Here is an 18,215-nt window from a genome sequence, read left to right as displayed (position 1 = left end):
CTAGCTGGCCCATCTCTTGGTATATAGTCGACGAACCTCTTGACGTTGTAGAACTGTGTTAGCTCCCCGTGAAGAGTCGGGTCTTTTATTATTATTCATTCTTTCTTTACTTTCTCAGAAGTTAAGTCTGGTTAAAAATGGAAAGTGACGCGGACCTTGATCAAGCGTCACTTCCTTTTAACTGTATGGTATGTGTTATATTGCATTTAGGAACTTTCGGATAATTGAACATGTATCAATGATTACGGATTTCTGTAGTTGTATATATAGGTTTGGATGTAGCTGTATTGCATTGATGTACTGGTGGATATTGTGTGGTATGACTCCTGTAGTTGATAGTATAATTGGTATAATGTCAACTTTATCCTGATGCCACATGTCCTTGACTTCCTCAGCCAGTTGGACGTATTTTTCAATTTTTTCTCCTGTTTTCTTTTGTATATTTGTTGTATTGGGTATGGATATTTCGATTAGTTGTGTTAATTTCTTCTTTTTATTGGTGAGTATGATGTCAGGTTTGTTATGTGGTGTTTTATCTGTTATAATGGTTCTGTTCCAGTATAATTTGTATTCATCTTTCTCCAGTACATTTTCTGGTGCATACTGGTATGTGGGAACGTGTTGTTTTATTAGTTTATGTTGTATGGCAAGTTGTTGATGTATTATTTTTGCTACATTCTCATGTCTTCTGGGGTATTCTGTATTTGCTGGTATTGTACATCCGCTTGTGATGTGATCTACTGTTTCTATCTGTTGTTTGCAAAGTCTGCATTTATCTGTTGCGGTATTGGGATCTTTAATAATATGCTTGCTGTGGTATCTGGTGTTCATTGTTTGATCCTGTATTGCAATCATGAATCCTTCCGTCTCACTGTATATATTGCCTTTTCTTACCCATGTGTTGGATGCGTCTTGATCTGTGGGTGGCTGTGTTAGATGATACGGGTGCTTGCCATGTAGTGTTTTCTTTTTCCAATTTACTTTCTTCGTATCTGTTGATGTTATGTGATCTAAAGGGTTGTAGACGTGGTTATGAAATTGCAGTGGTGTAGCCGATGTATTTATATGAGTGATTGCTTTGTGTATTTTTCTAGTTTCTGCTCGTTCTATAAAGAATTTTCTTAAATTGTCTACCGGTCCATAATGTAGGGTTTTTTATGTCGATAAATCCCCTTCCTCCTTCCTTTCTGCTTAATGTGAATCTTTCAGTTGCTGAATGTGTGTGATGTATTCTATATTTGTGGCATTGTGATCGTGTAAGTGTATTGAGTGCTTCTAGGTCTGTGTTACTCCATTTCACTACTCCAAATGAGTAGGTCAATATTGGTATAGCATAAGTATTTATAGCTTTTGTCTTGTTTCTTGCTGTCAATTCTGTTTTCAGTATTTTTGTTAGTCTTTGTCTATATTTTTCTTTTAGTTCTTCTTTAATATTTGTATTATCTATTCCTATTTTTTTGTCTGTATCCTACGTATTTATAGGCATCTGTTTTTTCCATCGCTTCTATGCAGTCGCTGTGGTTATCCAATATGTAATCTTCTTGTTTAGTGTGTTTTCCCTTGACTATGCTATTTTTCTTACATTTGTCTGTTCCAAAAGCCATATTTATATCACTGCTGAATACTTCTGTTACTTTAGTAATTGGTTGAGTTGTTGATTTGTTGCTGCCAGTAGTTTTAGATCACCCATGTATAGCAAATGTGTGGTTTTGTGTTGGTATGTTCCAGTAATATTGTATCCATAATTTGTATTATTTAGCATGTTGGATAGTGGGTTCAGAGCAAGGCAGAACCAGAAAGGACTTAATGAGTCTGCTTGATGTATTCCACGCTTAATCTGTATTGGCTGTGATGTGATATTATTTGAATTTGTTTGGATATTAAGTGTGGTTTTCCAATTTTTCATTACTATGTTTAGGAACTGTATCAATTTAGGATCTACTTTGTATATTTCCAATATTTGTAGTAACCATGAGTGGGGTACACTATCAAAAGCTTTTTGGTAATCAATGTATGCATAGTGTAGCGACCTTTGTTTAGTTTTAGCTTGATATGTCACCTCTGCATCTATTATCAGTTGCTCTTTACATCCTCGTGCCCCTTTGCAACGGCTTTTTGTTCTTCATTTATAATTTTGTTCTGTGTTGTATGTGTCATTAATTTCTGTGTAATGACTGAAGTTAATATTTTGTATATTGTTGGTAGGCATGTTATGGTGCGATATTTAGCTGGGTTTGCTGTGTCTGCGTGTTCTTTGGGTTTCAGATAAGTTATTCCACAGGGAATGTGTATGGGTCTGCAATGTGTTGAGGTGAATTTCTTTAGCCAGAAATTTGCTATTTTATCTTTTCCAGGGGCTTCCCAACTGTGAGTAGAATTAATTGCTTGGGTGACTTCATGTTGCGAAATGATCACTTCAGGCATTTGTGGTTTCATCTTGTACGTATCTGTTTCTGCTTGTATCCACCGTGCATGCCTGTTATGTTGTACCGGGTTTGACCATATGTTGTTCCATAAGTGTTCCATGTCTGTTATGTTTGGATTGTTTATTTCAATGCGTGTGTTATCTATTGTCTGGTAAAATTTCTTTTGGTTTGTGTTGAATGTTTGGCTTTGTTTCCTTCTATTTTCACTTTTTTTGCATCTCCTAAGTCGTTTGGCCAATGCTTGTAATTTCTGCTTCTTTTCATCTAATTGCTCTATCACTTCTTGTGTTGAGATTTCACCTAACCTTTTTCGTTTTTTTCTTTCTGACATTTCATTTCTTATAAGTTGTGTTAGCTGTCCGATGTCTTTTCTCAGTTTTTCTATTCTGATCTGTAGCCTGTGTTGCCTTGCTGGTTTTGCGGGTTTCTTCTGTGTGTTGGTTGGTTCTGATCTCTGCCTAGTGTGTATATTTAGTGTAGTGAGTGCTCCTATATAAACCAGTAGTTGTAACTCTTCCATAGTTGTGTTTTCATTTATTTTGTTGTGTATGATTGTGTTGGTAGTTTTTGTTGTTGTTTCGACTTGTGGGTTATTTGGCGGTCTATGCAAGAATGGTCTAATGTCTGTATTTGTGTCTTTGTATTCTATATATGTCAGCTGAAATTTTTCTTCTATATCTAACATGTGTGTCACTTCGTGTTCTATTTGTGCTTGTTCTGGTGGCTGTCTTAAGATTTCGTTTTCCTCTGACTGTTTAATTGATGCGTGTTGTTCTTTGTTTGTTTGCTCTGGGATATTTGAGTCCATTACTGTATTTTCTTCTTCTTCTGATTGCACATTATTTTGTTCCAGTATTTGTTGTACTTGTTGTTTGATGTTTTCTAATTCTGACTGGGGTATCCTGTTATTTTTGATTATTACTCGGATCTGATCAGCTAGTCGTTGTTCTGTTAAAAATTTTAATTCTGGGTATCTGGTAATAAATGTTGTGTATGCTTGGGATCTGTATCCAGTTGTGTTGGTTCCTAGGTTTGTTGCTTGGTAATAACAGAACATGAGGTGTTGATTAACTTCATCTGACCATCTCATCCTCTGTCTTTGTTTTCCTTCTAGGGTGGTTGCAGGAAGCATATCCTGCAAAACACCTCTAGTTGGATTTGAATCATTTTCCACTTGGCTAGCAGTGTCGTTACCATTGTGGGCGGGCATAGGGTTCAAGCGTCGTCCCCGACCATGACGGCGCTTGTCCGAGGCTTCTTTAGTTCTGTCCTGAACCAACTAATCACACTAAAAGGGGGGTTAGCCCTATTAGTGGTTTGTTCTTTTCGTCGCCTTTTACGACTGGCAGAACATATCGGAGGCCTATTCTTTTCCCGGACCTCCACGGGAATTATTATTATTATTATTATTATTTGTTATTTTGTATTTGGGTCGATCCGCAGTTGGCATCGAGTCGGTTGTTCTTTTGGATATTGTGTTATTGTTTCGTTTTGGTGAGTCCAATAAATTGCTTTCGGACTTTTTTTTTTTTTTTTTTTTCCAATTCTGCTACCGCAGATACTTCAAAGGGTGTATTGGAACGTATGCTGATAGGTGTCCAATTCTCAAATTCGGTCGATTATTAGTTGTGGCAATTTTAATTTATTGTAGATTTTATATTGGATAGTCAGTGAGTAGTTAGTGATTAAAAATTAGTTTGAAGTAATTTGGAATGTTAGCTACGAGACGTATTCAAAAAGTAAGGTCTGCTCGGTCATAAAAAAAAAAAAAGGAAATTGCAAGAAAAATAATTGGGATTTATAGTTCCCTATAAGCCTACTTCAATTTTATATATAATCACTCTCCATTCCTAAGCATTTCTAATATCGTTGCACTAACGTGTTCAGTCACTCTGGAAAGAAGTTCTCTGCCTGCGGATTGAACCAGTTGGTTACTGTGGTTTTTAAATTCCTCGTTATCTGCAAACTTTGGCCAAGAATGTCATTGTTTCATATGCAACCAGAAAGTGAGGGAGAATACAGGACTTGGAAAAATACGAACAGTCTATTAATTATCGAATATGTACAGAGAGTAAATCGAAGGAAGAAGAAATAATGAGTTACAGCAGAAATCAGATAAACTTAAGACCAAAATTGAGGACCACGCAGGCAACGAAGCGAAGTAATTCTGCCATCTTGAAAGCAAAATAACGCAGGTGAATGTAAGAAAAAGGTTATCACTGACAATGTGGGCAGTCATCGCAAAAAGATCATACGTTTTAATTTTAGGAATAAATTTCTGAGAACTGACGTCTCAGGCACAGAATTTATGGTGTAGGAGGCTGTTGTGGAACGCGAGAAAACCAATAAGGGATAGAACAGAAGCGTATGAGGTGTAGTGGTACAGAAGGAAGAAGAATCCTCCGCAGAGCTGTCGAGGAGGAATAATCACAGCTGACAAAATATCCGTCACCCCAGGACGATTCATGCTGATATCGTGTAAAATCCGCCGAGCAATAGAGTTCACCAGATTCCAGTTGAAGCTGCAAAATTTCGGGATGTTGGCTGCTATGCTTCACCCGCCGTTCCAGAAAGTCCCAGAAATTTTCAGTGGCCTTAAGATCCACTGATTTAGTGGGCCAGTCGCCATGCGGTAGGGCACGTGTGTGTCCATGAAACCAGAAACGTACGAATGCAACTTTCTGAACACAGGTGTTCTCATCTTGGAAGACAACAGTGTCTAGAGTGTACTAATAACTATGTTGTAGAGGAAACGGCAACACATCGTCACTGAGAATGTCGGATAAAGCATCCTGTATGACAGTGTGTCAGTATGAATGATTGGGCCCAAGTCAAGGTGTAAACCCCCGTGGTGTCTGCAACATATAGCCCATGTATGTGTGGTGGCGAGGAGCGGGCGGACAGACGCTGAAGGCACTCTTTCGCCCTTGCGGTAGGAAACTGTCCCTAAAGGCGGAAGAATCAGCAATAACCAACGGCATTAGGGTGCGGAAGACAATGGAAACCATTGCTTTACAGACATAATGTGTATCCAAAGTGTATGTTGCCTGAAATTGAAAAAATGTCTTGCTGATCACTGGTGAAAGATTCCTGAGTAGTCCGCCATTCGGATCTCCGGGAGGGTGCTGCCAAGTGGGAGGTGACCATGGGAAAAAGATTGAATAAACAACGAAAGGATAACGTTCTAAGGGTGGGGGCGTGGAATGTCAAAGGTTTGGACGTGGTAGGGAAGCTAGAAATTATGAAAAGGGAAGCGCTAAGCCTCAGTGTAGACATAGTGCGGGTCAGTGAAGTGAAATGGAAGAAAGGTAATGATTTCTGGTCAGACCAGTGTAGGGTAATTTCAGCAGCAGCTGATATCGCAGGACTAGGATTCGTTATGAACAGGAGTGAGTTACTGTGGACAGTTCAGTGATAGGTTTATTCTCATCAGAATCGACATTGAACCGACACCGACACCAATAATTCAGGTGTACATGGCGACGTCGCAAGCAGGAGATGAAAAGATTGAGAAAATTTACGATTTAACGGATCATCCAGTGCGTAACGGGAGGTGAAAATCTGATAGTTGTGGCGGATTGGAATAATATTGTAGGGGAGGGAGCAGAAATGAGGATTATGGGACAATATGGACTTGGTAGTAGAAAGCTAGTTGACTTCTGCAATAAGTATCAGTCAGTGGCAGCGAATACTCTTTTCAAGAATCACAGGAGGAGGAGATATACTTGGAAACGGCCGGGAGATATAGGAAGATTTCGATTAGAATACATCGTGATCGAGCAGAGAATCCGAAATAAGATATTGGATTGTAACGCGTACCGAAGGGCAGATATAAACTCAGATCACAATTTAGAAATGATAACAGTAGGCTGAAGTTCAAGAGACTAGTCAGGAAGAATCAGTGCGCAAAGAAGTGCAATACGAAAATACTAAGGAATGACGAGATACGTTTGAAGTTGTCCAAGGCTGTAGAAACTGCGTTAAGAAACAGCTCAATAGGCAGTTCAGTTGAAGAGGAATGGACATCTGTGAAAAGCGCACCACAGACGTTGGAAAGAAAAATATAGGTGCAAAGAAGGTAACTGCGAAGAAACTATGGGTAACAGAAAAAGTACTTGATGAAAGAAGGAAATACAAAAATGTCCAGGGAAATTCAGAAACACGGAAATACTATAAACGAAATAAGTAGGAAGAGCAAGGAAGCTAAGGCAAAATGGTTGCATGAAAAATGCGAAGACGTCAAAAAAGAAATGATTGTCGGAAGGAAGGGTTCAGCATGTAGGAAAGTCAAAACAAATGGCGCTGAGCACTATGCGACTTAACTTCTGAGGTCATCAGTCGCCTAGAACTTAGAACTAATTAAACCTAACTAACCTAAGGACATCACACACATCCATGCCCGAGGCAGGATTCGAACCTGCGACCGTAGCGGTCGCTCGGTTCCAGACTGTAGCGCCCAGAACCGCACAGCCACTCCGGCCGGCTAGGAAAGTCAAAACAGCCTTCGGTCACAATAAAAGCAAGCGTGACTACATTAAGAGTTCAGTGGTACTTCCACTGTTAAATGTAGAGGAGAGAGCGGATAGATGGAAAGAGGGCATTGAAGGCCTCTATGAGAGGGAAGACTTGTCTGATGACATGATAGAAGAAAAAACAGGAGTTGACAGGGGAGAGACAGGGCACCCAGTATTAAAATCAGAATGTAAAAGAACCTTGGTAGACTTAAGATCAAATAAGGGAGAAGGGATAATAACATTCCATCGGAATTTCGAAAATCGTTGAGGGGAAGTGGTAACAAAACGAATATTCACGTCGACTGAACCAGTGCATAGACGATGCGGTTGATAGAGCTCTTCAGATTGTATAAAATTCAACAATTAAGTATGCACTCGCGCTCATGATTGGCATAGCAGGCGAATTCGAAAATCTTTGGTGGCCCGCGCTGTTCGCACGCTTCGGTCCCCAAATATCTGTATGAGAGCTTTGTAGATCATTGTAGTGGATGTATCGTCCAGTGGCTTGCGGGGCTCGTATCTTAGTATTAACCCTTATTACTTGTGTTTGACGGGGTAGATGTTATAGATGGTGTTGTTGCATACACAGGTAACATAATTATAGTTGTTTCTGTAGATTCCAGGAGGAGGCTTGAGGAAAAGGCGACTGGTGTGCTTGCTCAGATGCAGCATTGGCGCAAGAACAACAAACTGATTATAGCAATTCATGAAACTACATACATAAGGAAAGCATGTAAACCGTCTGAAGATGAATATAACGATTCGAAACCGGTAACGGTACCCTTTGAATAAAGGAAGTGAAAGTAAATTTTTTGGCTGGTTGCTGTCCCAAGACCATAAATATTTGTCTTCAAATAACAGTCACGGTCTCCAACCATGTCATCATATGACTAAATTGCTCATACACACTTCTGAAGGGAAGACTTTCTCTTCCCAGAAATCCTTCCCTGAGGGTGGACGGAATACCTGAAGGGTGCAGCACTGTTTGCATATATATTTAGGAATTCTTCTAGACGAGAAAAGAAACTTTCTAGAACATGTAAAGTCTGTTATTCAAAAAGCGGCAAAAATTATGCATAAGATTTCCCGTGATGGCAATGATGACTATAAATTACCGTTGCATGTGGTGCGGTCATATCACGAAGCTATCTTCAACGCCAATGTGGGTTTCGCTGCCAGTGTCTGGGCGCATCGCCTTAGACTAGGCAACTAAAAAACGATACTGCGACGAATTCAGAGGAGCGTGTTTCTGGGTCTCACCGGTGCCTTTTGCACTACACCTCGGGACATGTCCGATGGATGTCGTCGTACGTTACAGGGCAGCACTGTATTGTTTGGAGCGTGAGTAATATGATCCTCTGTACGAGATCAAGGGAATGCAAGTTACTGATAAAAGATAATTGGAAGCCTGGAAGTTAGATGAATGGTAGTCTCACTAGGACACTAAGAACACTGCAACGTGTGTTTGCAGCATATTCCCAAGGACGAGGAACTGGTTCAGACGGAGCGACATTGCCCCAACTCGAGGTACGGTGTACCTAACAGGTCACGGTCCATATCCCAACCGTCTGCATAAAGTGGGAAAGTGGGATGTAGTAACACAGCAATCTATGAATGTGGAGAGGAAGATTCCGCTGATCACGTCGTTCAGTTCTTCCCTTTTCCGGCAGAGATAGACTGCAGTCAATTAGACTGCGATCTCCAAACAATTGTAAGTGACCAAAACTTGTGGACTAATGTCAGTATGCTAGCACATAGGATACCTAAAAGGTAACTGCTTAACTTTCAGTCTATAAGGTCCAGTGGACGCTCTGAAGATAAAAATAACGTCACTTGGAATTTGGATTAATTCCCTTTATTTTATGTCATTTTTTAATTGGTTCTTACTTTTCAAATATTCTGTTTTATTTCTACATGTTTGCTATTAATATGATTAACTACCACATACATAATATCAAACATTGACGTCACCACGATTAACGAACGTGTACAAGCTGTTTAAAGTTTCCAGATAACAGATCAAAAATTCGTAGCAATAAATAGAATTGAACAGAATTGAAATTCTAGTCCTTGGGCAGTTCATTAATTACTGATGCGTCTGCGTTATAAGGCACAGGGAACTGGTATTCCTCTGCATCGTCGACTAAATATTTTATTACTAAAATATTGTACGCTCCTTCCTCTTCTCCACGATGTAAGAACATTTGTCTACTTTGCGCTTCCTGAGTGTCTTCACGCTAACATGCAGTCTTCCTCGTGTTCACCAACTTTCATATACTTTCGGAGTGCCAAAATTAACAGGCTTTTAGGTCGATCACCGCTCTGCATGTTTTGCCTCCACGCTACTGCTGCCCCGCGCCTATGAGGATGTTTCTCGCAGCGCGCTGGATCTCGCATCAAGCCAATGAACCACACTATGGTGCTCTCACCTAGGAGAAACTGTGGTACGCACTCAGTTCCAACAAACTGTAAAAATAAATGGAAACACTTCCGAAACATTTTCTCTCTTTCACCCCCCACAAAAAAATGTAAAGGGAAAATGTTTGTCGCTTACTCTATTTCTGATGTTGGTTTGGTAGAAGTTCCATTTCAGACGTGAGATTTTAATTTATTTCTTCACTATAACTGACTAGTGACCAGAAAGTTTTCAGAAATTATCGACGTATACTACTGACGGGGAACTATAAAATAATGTTGTTCTACGGCACGTAGTCTAGGAGGCATGGCGAGCTAAATACTGCTGTGAGTAGCGCGAAAAACCAACTTCGCTTAAAAAAACTTAAATATTTTTCTGTTTCAATAGCGCAGAATTTTCATTGAATTAAAAAAAGTGTGAGAATGCAGTTCTTGTGTCACTCTATCATGTACAGTTGTCAAATTATAAAAGGTTATACTTTTTCACGCGCACCGCCCTTCGCCTAGGAAAACGTTTCACGCAGGATACATTTCTGCACTTAAAAAAAAAAAAAAAACAAAAAAAAAAAAAAAAGCAGCTCTATTCAGATTTGTGTACATAAACTGACTGATGAAGAAAGAGCAAAAATAAACTGTGGTTTGATCCCAATCTGAGAAGGGGCCCCTTGAGTGCTAGATCGCAAAATGCCAATTATGTTTACGGCATTCGACGCCCCACCTATTGCCTACCATGGAGCGTCAATACTGGGTGCTAATGGCAACAGGGGGGGGGGGGGGGGAGGGGGGGCTGGAGGTAACCAATGGTGAGCACAGCATGAGGCTACGGAGCGTAGTTGAACTGCTTACTCGACGAGCAACTCACAACAGTCTACAGTGCGAGCGGACAGGATACATAACAGAGCAAAGACAATGACAAACGAAGCAAATAATATTGCGTTGTATCTACAGCAACGGTTGCCGAAGTTGAAATTTCGTCAGAAAAGAACCAAAGGAAGCGAGAAAGAAGTAGCAGGTGAAATATTAGCGTTTCTGCGAGATGAGTAAGTGAGGTGTGTGGCGTCGGATGTGCTCGACTGTGCGAATAATGTACATGAGGAGTACGATGATGACGATTCGTGCTTAACAAGTGAAAGTGATGTTGAACCAAGTGTCGAGTCAGGCAGTTCATCATTCTTGTCGGACAAGTAGTCTCCAGTCAAACGTAGTATGGGACAATCGTTGTCCAAAGAGCCGGGTACTAAACAGAATTACATACATGGAAGATCATCCGCAGCATGGCAAAAAAACAATTATAAACAGATTTCGAATAAGTCCGCAGCGGTATGAGCGTGTAGTGCATAACAAAAAATATGGACATTCTAGGGGGACAAGCGCACTTGCTATAATAACTGGTGTTTTGCCCGTGTCATGGATGCTCGAGACAGTTTACGGACGTGCATGATAGTCACATGCAACGTTATGCACACCTGAATGCGCGGTACATAGTTTACAATGATTTCGAGGGAAGCAGTGGATGGCTGCACAATTTCAAACAGTGCTACAGAACAAGGAGACGTAAGATAATGAAATTTCACGCAAAGCTTCAACTTAACGATGTGCAGCCAACTGCAAAATGGGGTCCAAAAATTTGCGCTTGAGAGGAACAGTTATCCCATCGTTCAGTAGGGAATTTGTTTTCAACTCCGACCAAACGGGATTTGAAGAGGAAATGCATATGACAGGATCCCTGGAAATCAGAGATACCGAGAGAGTTGTATCCAGGTTAACTAGTTCAGTGCCTTAAAGCATTAATATACAATTATTCCGACTGTTAATCTAGATGGTAATTTGGATAGAAAGTTATTTATTGTGCTATGAGAAGTTGGAGTTGTTCTGTCACCAACAATTCTTTCTCGTGTGCGTAATCTTGTAGGGGCAGTAAGGAACATTTACGTCACAGCAAGCAAGACTGGGAAAACGGGCGTAAGAGAACTACGACTACGGTACGATCACTGCTTTTGGCCAATAACTGGTAAAAATAACTTGCATTTGCTAGATTCCTAGTCCGCACATAAACATCATACTCCTTTAGCCGGCCGGAGTGGCCGAGCGGTTCTAGGCGCTACAGTCTGGAACCGCGCGACCGCTACGGTCGCGGGTTCGATTCCTGCCTCGGGCATGGATGTGTGTGATGTCCTTAGGTTAGTTAGGTTTAAGTAGTTCTAAGTTCTAGGGGACTGATGACCTCGGAAGCTAAGTCTCATAGTGCTCAGACCCAACGCCTTTAGAGCAAACTATTCCTCCTGAAAAGTGTGCGACATTGCAGTACATACCACTTGGAAGCACTGGACAACTTCACCTTCTGGATGTTTGATTTTTCCGTGCCTATAAACCATTTATCTAACTGTCTGCAGCTAAGCCTTAAAGGACAGTCAATTTCCCAATAAGCTTCACGACAGTCTGTTTCGTTTCGATTGCTTGCTATCACATCTCATTAGCCCTCGTCACCCCATTACACCAATAGGATTCTAAAGACATTCGTTAAGAGTGGATACCTAGCTGAACGCCCTGCACCGTCTGTAACTCCCAAGGAATGTTCGCCTTCGATCTTGATGGTGCGAACCTTAGTCATCACTGTGGCGAGCCATGTTTCATTCGTTTTTCATGGTGCAAGTTAATGGTTTGTTTTGAACATTTATTTAATGTCGACGATGTTCATTTTGTGAAGTGTAATAGCACTCCGTCTTCAAGCCACAAGTGGCCCATCGGGATCATCCGACCGCCGTGTCATCCTCAGCTGAGGATGCGGATAGGAGGGGCGTGTGGTCTGCACACCGCTCTGCCGGTCGTTATGATGGTTGTCTTTGACCGGAGCCGCTACTATTCGGTCGAGTAGCTTCTCAATTGGCATCACGAGGCTGAGTGCACCCAGAAAAATGGCAACAGAGCATGGCGGCCCGGATGGTCACCCATCCAAGTGCCGGCCACGCCCGACAGCGCTTAACTTTGGTGATCCACTGCGGCAAGGCAGTTGCGAATAGAGGGTGACAATTATTGAACTATATGAAAAAAAGACGTAAATTAGTTACAAACTACGGCGTGCACACGCTTTAGTCAAAATGTAAACGTCACTTCAGATATCCGGATTAAGGTTACGACATGTTCGATATGCCTGCCATAATGGGCGATGATACGGCGCAGACGAATAACGAAATTCTACATGACCGGCTGAAGTGTCGGAACATCGATGTCGTCGGTGACCTCCTGAATGGCTGTTTTCAACTCCGTAATGGTTTTGGGGTTATTGCTGTATACCTTGTCTTTTATATAGCCCCACAAAAAGCCGTCGCATGTGTTGATCCTCCTGGACATCACTCTCCTGTTGCGATGTCGTCGAGCTCCGTCTTGCATGAACCACATCTTGTAGAAAGCAGGGTCTCTTTGGATAATGGGGATGAAATCATGCTCCAAAACATTCACGTACCTTTCGGTAGTCACTGTGTCATCAAGGAATACCGCACCGATTATTCCGTGAGTGGACATTACACACCACACAGTTACCTGTTGAGGGTGAGGAGGCTTGTCGATCGACAAATGCAGATTCTCAGTCCTCCAAATGCGCCAATTTGGCTTACTGGCGAACCCATCCCAATGAAAGTAGGCTTCGTCGCTAAACAAAACCATGTATGTGCATATTAATTCCCATCATGCCCCGCGGCCAACCGTGCAGTTTGAACGTTCTAACGCAAATTGTTTAGAAGTTATGAGGTTTTATTTCACATAGTTCAAAAATTGTCACCCTGTCACTTCCCGAACGCTCGTTTTCTGTCGCGTTCTTGATGCACATGGTGAGTCCTTAGGACCTAATATTTTTCCTGTCGTAATTGGTAAATGAGCCTTTCTAAAGACTGAACTTGTGACCTCGGACTTAAGGGGTTCCTTGTGAGCGTTCATACACTCTAGGCAAAGCGCCGTCGCGTCGAGTCGACACCGACTCAAAGGAAGGCCTCGGCGCTTGTTCGCGACGTCACGCCAGCTAGGCACGGCGAACGCCAGGTCTGTTGCAAGCATACTCATAGTGGTGGTGTCTCCCTCTCTGACACAGGAAAATGTGAAACTATTGGCGGTAGTTGACCAACACACATTGTTCTGAGAGATTTCTGGACTTAATTAATTGTGCAATTCATTACACTTCTTAACATATAGTGTACTCCTGAACTTAAATTTCCACCTGTTTTAAGGATTGACATACAAAAACAACTTCATGGTCCAGCAGCAACAGAATTCGTGCTTCTTTACCTTATTTGTAAATCTGAGGAAGTTACGTTTGTACTGGGTTGCTTTTACAAGAAACTGTGAACACATTGGTGCTCTTCTTTAGGTATCTAGGTTGACAATGGGGTGAGGAGCACTGAATGTTAATGAAATATCTTGCGATTGTACACGTTGGGGGAGGAGGTGGGGGACAGAAGAAGAGGCAAAAGAGAGATACTTGTCAAATAAAATTTTTTTATCTTTTCTAATGTGTATGTTTAAAAAAATTTAAGCTCAGCAGTATTTTCGATGTATGAAGCTATTTTGTTTCCTGTTTAGAATTCCTTTCGCTGAAAACGACTGTAATCTAATGACTGGTAACAGTTGGACATTTACACATGTAAATTAGTTCACATTTCCAGTGATGATGTCAAACGAAAATAAATAAATAAATAAAAGAAACAAGTTCATTGTAAGGGGGTTGGGGTAAGTTTCGATAACAAAATGGATCAAGTAAACATAGTTACTTGAATGTAAAATTTCCGAAACTTGCAATAGGGCAAAGCATCTTCTCATATTGGTCTACGTTTGTTTGGACAAGATTCAGTAATGCAGAACTATGATCTTCATTTGTAGCTTTAATCAGTAGAAAAATCTTTCATCTAAATAAAACTGCAGAATCTGTGGTGTCACCGCCAGACACCACACTTGCTAGGTGGTAGCCTTTTAAATCGGCCGCGGTCCGCTAGTATACGTCGGACCTGCGTGTCGCCACTATCAGTGATTGCAGACCGAGCGCCGCCACACGGCAGGTCTAGAGAGACTTACTAGCACTCGCCCCAGTTGTACAGCCGACGTTGCTAGCCATGGTTCACTGAGAATTACGCTCTCAATTGCCGAGACGATAGTTAGCATAGCCTTCAGCTTAGTCAATTGCTACGACCTAGCAAGGCGCTATTTATCCTTTGCTATGTATCTAATGAAGCATGTACTGTAACAAGACCAATGTTCACCAATTGTGGATTAAAGTTAAGTATTCCAGCAGCTACGTACTATTCTTTATAGCATTCATTACGTATCCTGTTTCAGACCTCACGCCAGCCTGCGTGAGTTTAAGCGCGTGCCTTTCGGCTACTTCCGAGTGGCGTGGCTGTCTTGCTACGCCACTACAGAATCCAAAACAATACCAAACATTTTGTTCAAAAATGAGAGATTTATAGTGATAAGCACGCCTAGGTGTTTCTGCCTGCAACAGACCTGGCGATCGCCGAGCCTAGCTGACGTGACGTCACGAACAAGCGCCGAGGCCTTCCTTTGAGTCGGTGTTGGTCGAGTGCACCAGATGACGTCACGGCAGCATGCCTCGCCGGCGCTGGTGTCTGGCCGCCTCTGCCCCGACACCGCATAGCGCCACGCTGCGGCTCAGCGCCGACGTCACGCGCGCCGCTGCTCGGTACGTGCCGGCCGCACCTCCATTACGGACACGCCCCCGGGCCGCTCATTTCTCGTCATTAGGCCTCAAATATCTATATTTATATCCTCTTCCTCGGCCGAGAGTGCTGACGCTAATACGATAGCGGGAAATAAGCTATTAATTTACGACCACTGCATTAGTGGCCAACGGCGCGGTAACGAGGTCCGATCTGGGCAGCGGCGAAATTCGCAGTCGTTCCCCGGCTTACTCTCCGCGCTGTTGTTCTGCCTGACAGGCAATGCCATCCGGAGAAAATTGGACGCGTGTGTAATACCTCTTTGTTCTGTTTGGAGCCGCTAAAGCTATCTTCTCAATACGTGTGAGGGGATTATATGAGAGGTCTTCAGCTCTCGTACGAATGAGATAAGGCAGAAAATGTACGTGTCAGATCTCGCCATAGACTGAAATCTTACTCGTATAATTTCCTACTTTTCAGACCATTACTATTCCATATCGTTAAGAACAGACGTATGATAGAATTGCGCCACAGGTGTCGGTGTCTGCGCTATCGATTATTTGCCACAATGTGTTGTTTTTAGAAGGCTGCACTTTTTTCCAATCACACGAATCTATTGCAGTCATAGTTATTTTACTTAGTCATCAAGCTTGCATAAATAATATCTGCTTCATGTTCGACTCTATTGTTGGTAATTATCTTTGATGGGTGTCACTGAAAGCCTTGTCGACAGAGCCAAAAGAATTTGCAGACCGGAACCCTGCACGCCGAATTAAAGCATCAGAAGCATACTTTCGAAAAAAGAAGTAAATGCAGTTCTATGAGCGAATGACAACAGACCGAAAGAAAGGATGAAAAACAACGGTGGAGTCTTTCTCCCTTTTCAAAAAAATGGTTCAAATGGCTCTGAGCACTATGGGACTTAACTTCTCTCATCAGTCCCGTGGTACGTACAACTACTTAAACCTAACTAACCTAAGGACATCACACACATCCATGCCCGAGGCAGGATTCGAACCTGCGACCGTAGTTTCTCCCTTTTATTAAGTAAAAAGAAAAAAGAGAAATAACATTGATTAGATCGGTAGGGTTTTAGAGAAACGTAAGGTCAGACAGGTTTTTTAGACTAGCAAAGATAATGTGCCAACACCTCAATTCTTTAAAGGATAACGCAATCTTCTGCCTTGGGGAATGGGGGGAGGGCTATATAAAATTCCGTGTAAACTGGAACTGCAAAGAGAAACTTGAATACACGCCTGAAGGAACACAAAAGTCTTTTCCAAAGGAAGATTAGGATTTAATGTCCTGTCAACATCGATGTCATCAGAGACACATTATTTGCCGTGTAGAGAAAGTACATAAATAAACTGTAGCAGGGCAGGTTCTTCACTCAGGAAATTGTTGAGTGATGTTTTCCGAAATCATGATTTTATTTACAGTGACCCACGGCTATACAGAGAAGTATATATTAAACCTGGGGACTATTTCAAAGGAAGAGAAGAAGCCATGAAACTTAGCGATAGGCCGTCCGGAGTGCCCGAGAGGTTTTAGGCGCTACAGTCTGGAACTGCGCGACCGCTACGGTCGCAGGTTCGAATCCTGCCTCGGGCATGGATGTGTGTGATGTCCTTAGGTTAGTTACGTTTAAGTAGTTCTATGTTCTAGGGGACTCGTGACCTCAGAAGTTAAGTCCCATAGTGCTCAGAGCCATTTGAACTTAGCGATATATGGACAGTAGCTCTACTGACTACGTAGATGAATTGTATCTTTGAAGACGACAGTTCGATTGTTCAGTTTTTGTCTTTGACACACATTATCTCTGCGATTTTGTATGAACTTCTATGAGGCCCTTTTTCACGGTATGTCGCTGCAACCGACGTCCGAGCCGTCAGTAAACTAGAGTCTGCGAAACCAGGAGCACTTCGGATGTCCAGCGTATCTCGGGGCGAAACTTCAGCAACGATAAAACTTCATGGACCACGACCTTACAATCTGAAAGGTTAACTAGCGGTTAATACAACCGCTCTTGAAAGCCTTCATCGAGTGACTCTTCATACCTGTGGACTATCATCGATAACATGCTGTAGAAGATCGAGACATTAATTCACCTCTCTCGTTTGGTGCTGCACGAAAATCCGGAGGTAACTGGTTCGAATCGTGGGTGTGTAACACCTCATCAGGAATTAGTTGGCAAGAAAAGTGGGATTCGTTTTTCGGAGAGGGGGCGGCTTATACTTCATAATTAATAGACTCTGGTAATAGCTCAACAAAGCAGACGGAGACGTGTCCAGGAGAGAGCTGCAGATTTGCCTTCCAAGAAAAGAGATTAGAATGACTGGAATTCCATGTAGCATTAACTGTACAAATAAACAGGCAGTAAATAATTAAATAATATAACAGCATATCAATTTTTGTTCATTATGAGACATATGCTGGACTCATAAGACCTAAGTAAAAATCGCGAAGTACACTGTTTTGAGCATATATGATGTATGTTGGAGAGTAACAGGACTTACGACTTCTGTGAACACCAGAACTGTCTTTCGCAAGAGCAACGAAAGGACTCGAGAAGAATATTGCGCCCTACGCCGTGGCGCAGTATTAGGTCTTTCTTCGATTCATGGAGGCACAAGTGTAAAACCATTGCAGGTAAACGGAAACTGTAGAAATACGCACTGTGTAGTCCAGTCTGGGAGTTTCGAAAGCAATCACACAAGGGATACGTCATCGCAGGATTCAGCAAACCAAGCGGAACCCATTTTGACCATCTGTTTCAAGTATAATCGAGTAACAAACTTTTTTATGTGCTTAACAGGTACGTTGCGGTTGATAATTAATGGAAGCAAGACTAAGGAAAAATCAAGGCACGTTCACACGATTTGTCGACCTGGAAAAACGTTCCTCAGTGTCAAATGGTACAAGATGTTCAAACTTCTGAGAAGAAAAAAGGGAAGACGGGTATTACACAATATGTACATGAGCCAAGAGGGAACAAAAGAGAGGGAGATCAAGAACGAAGTGCTGAGATTAAAAAGGGTGTAAGACGGGGATGTTGTCTTTTGCCCCTACTGTTCAATCTAAAAATCGATGAAGGAAGGACGGAAATTAATGGAAGGTACAAGAGTGGAATTACAATTCAAGGTTAAAACATATCAATGATACGATTCGCTGATGGTATTGCTATCCTCACTGAAAGT

This window comes from Schistocerca americana, chromosome 1 (assembly GCF_021461395.2).
Source record: "Schistocerca americana isolate TAMUIC-IGC-003095 chromosome 1, iqSchAmer2.1, whole genome shotgun sequence".
In the NCBI taxonomy this organism is placed as follows: domain Eukaryota; kingdom Metazoa; phylum Arthropoda; class Insecta; order Orthoptera; family Acrididae; genus Schistocerca; species Schistocerca americana.
This window is presented reverse-complemented; position numbering follows the sequence as displayed.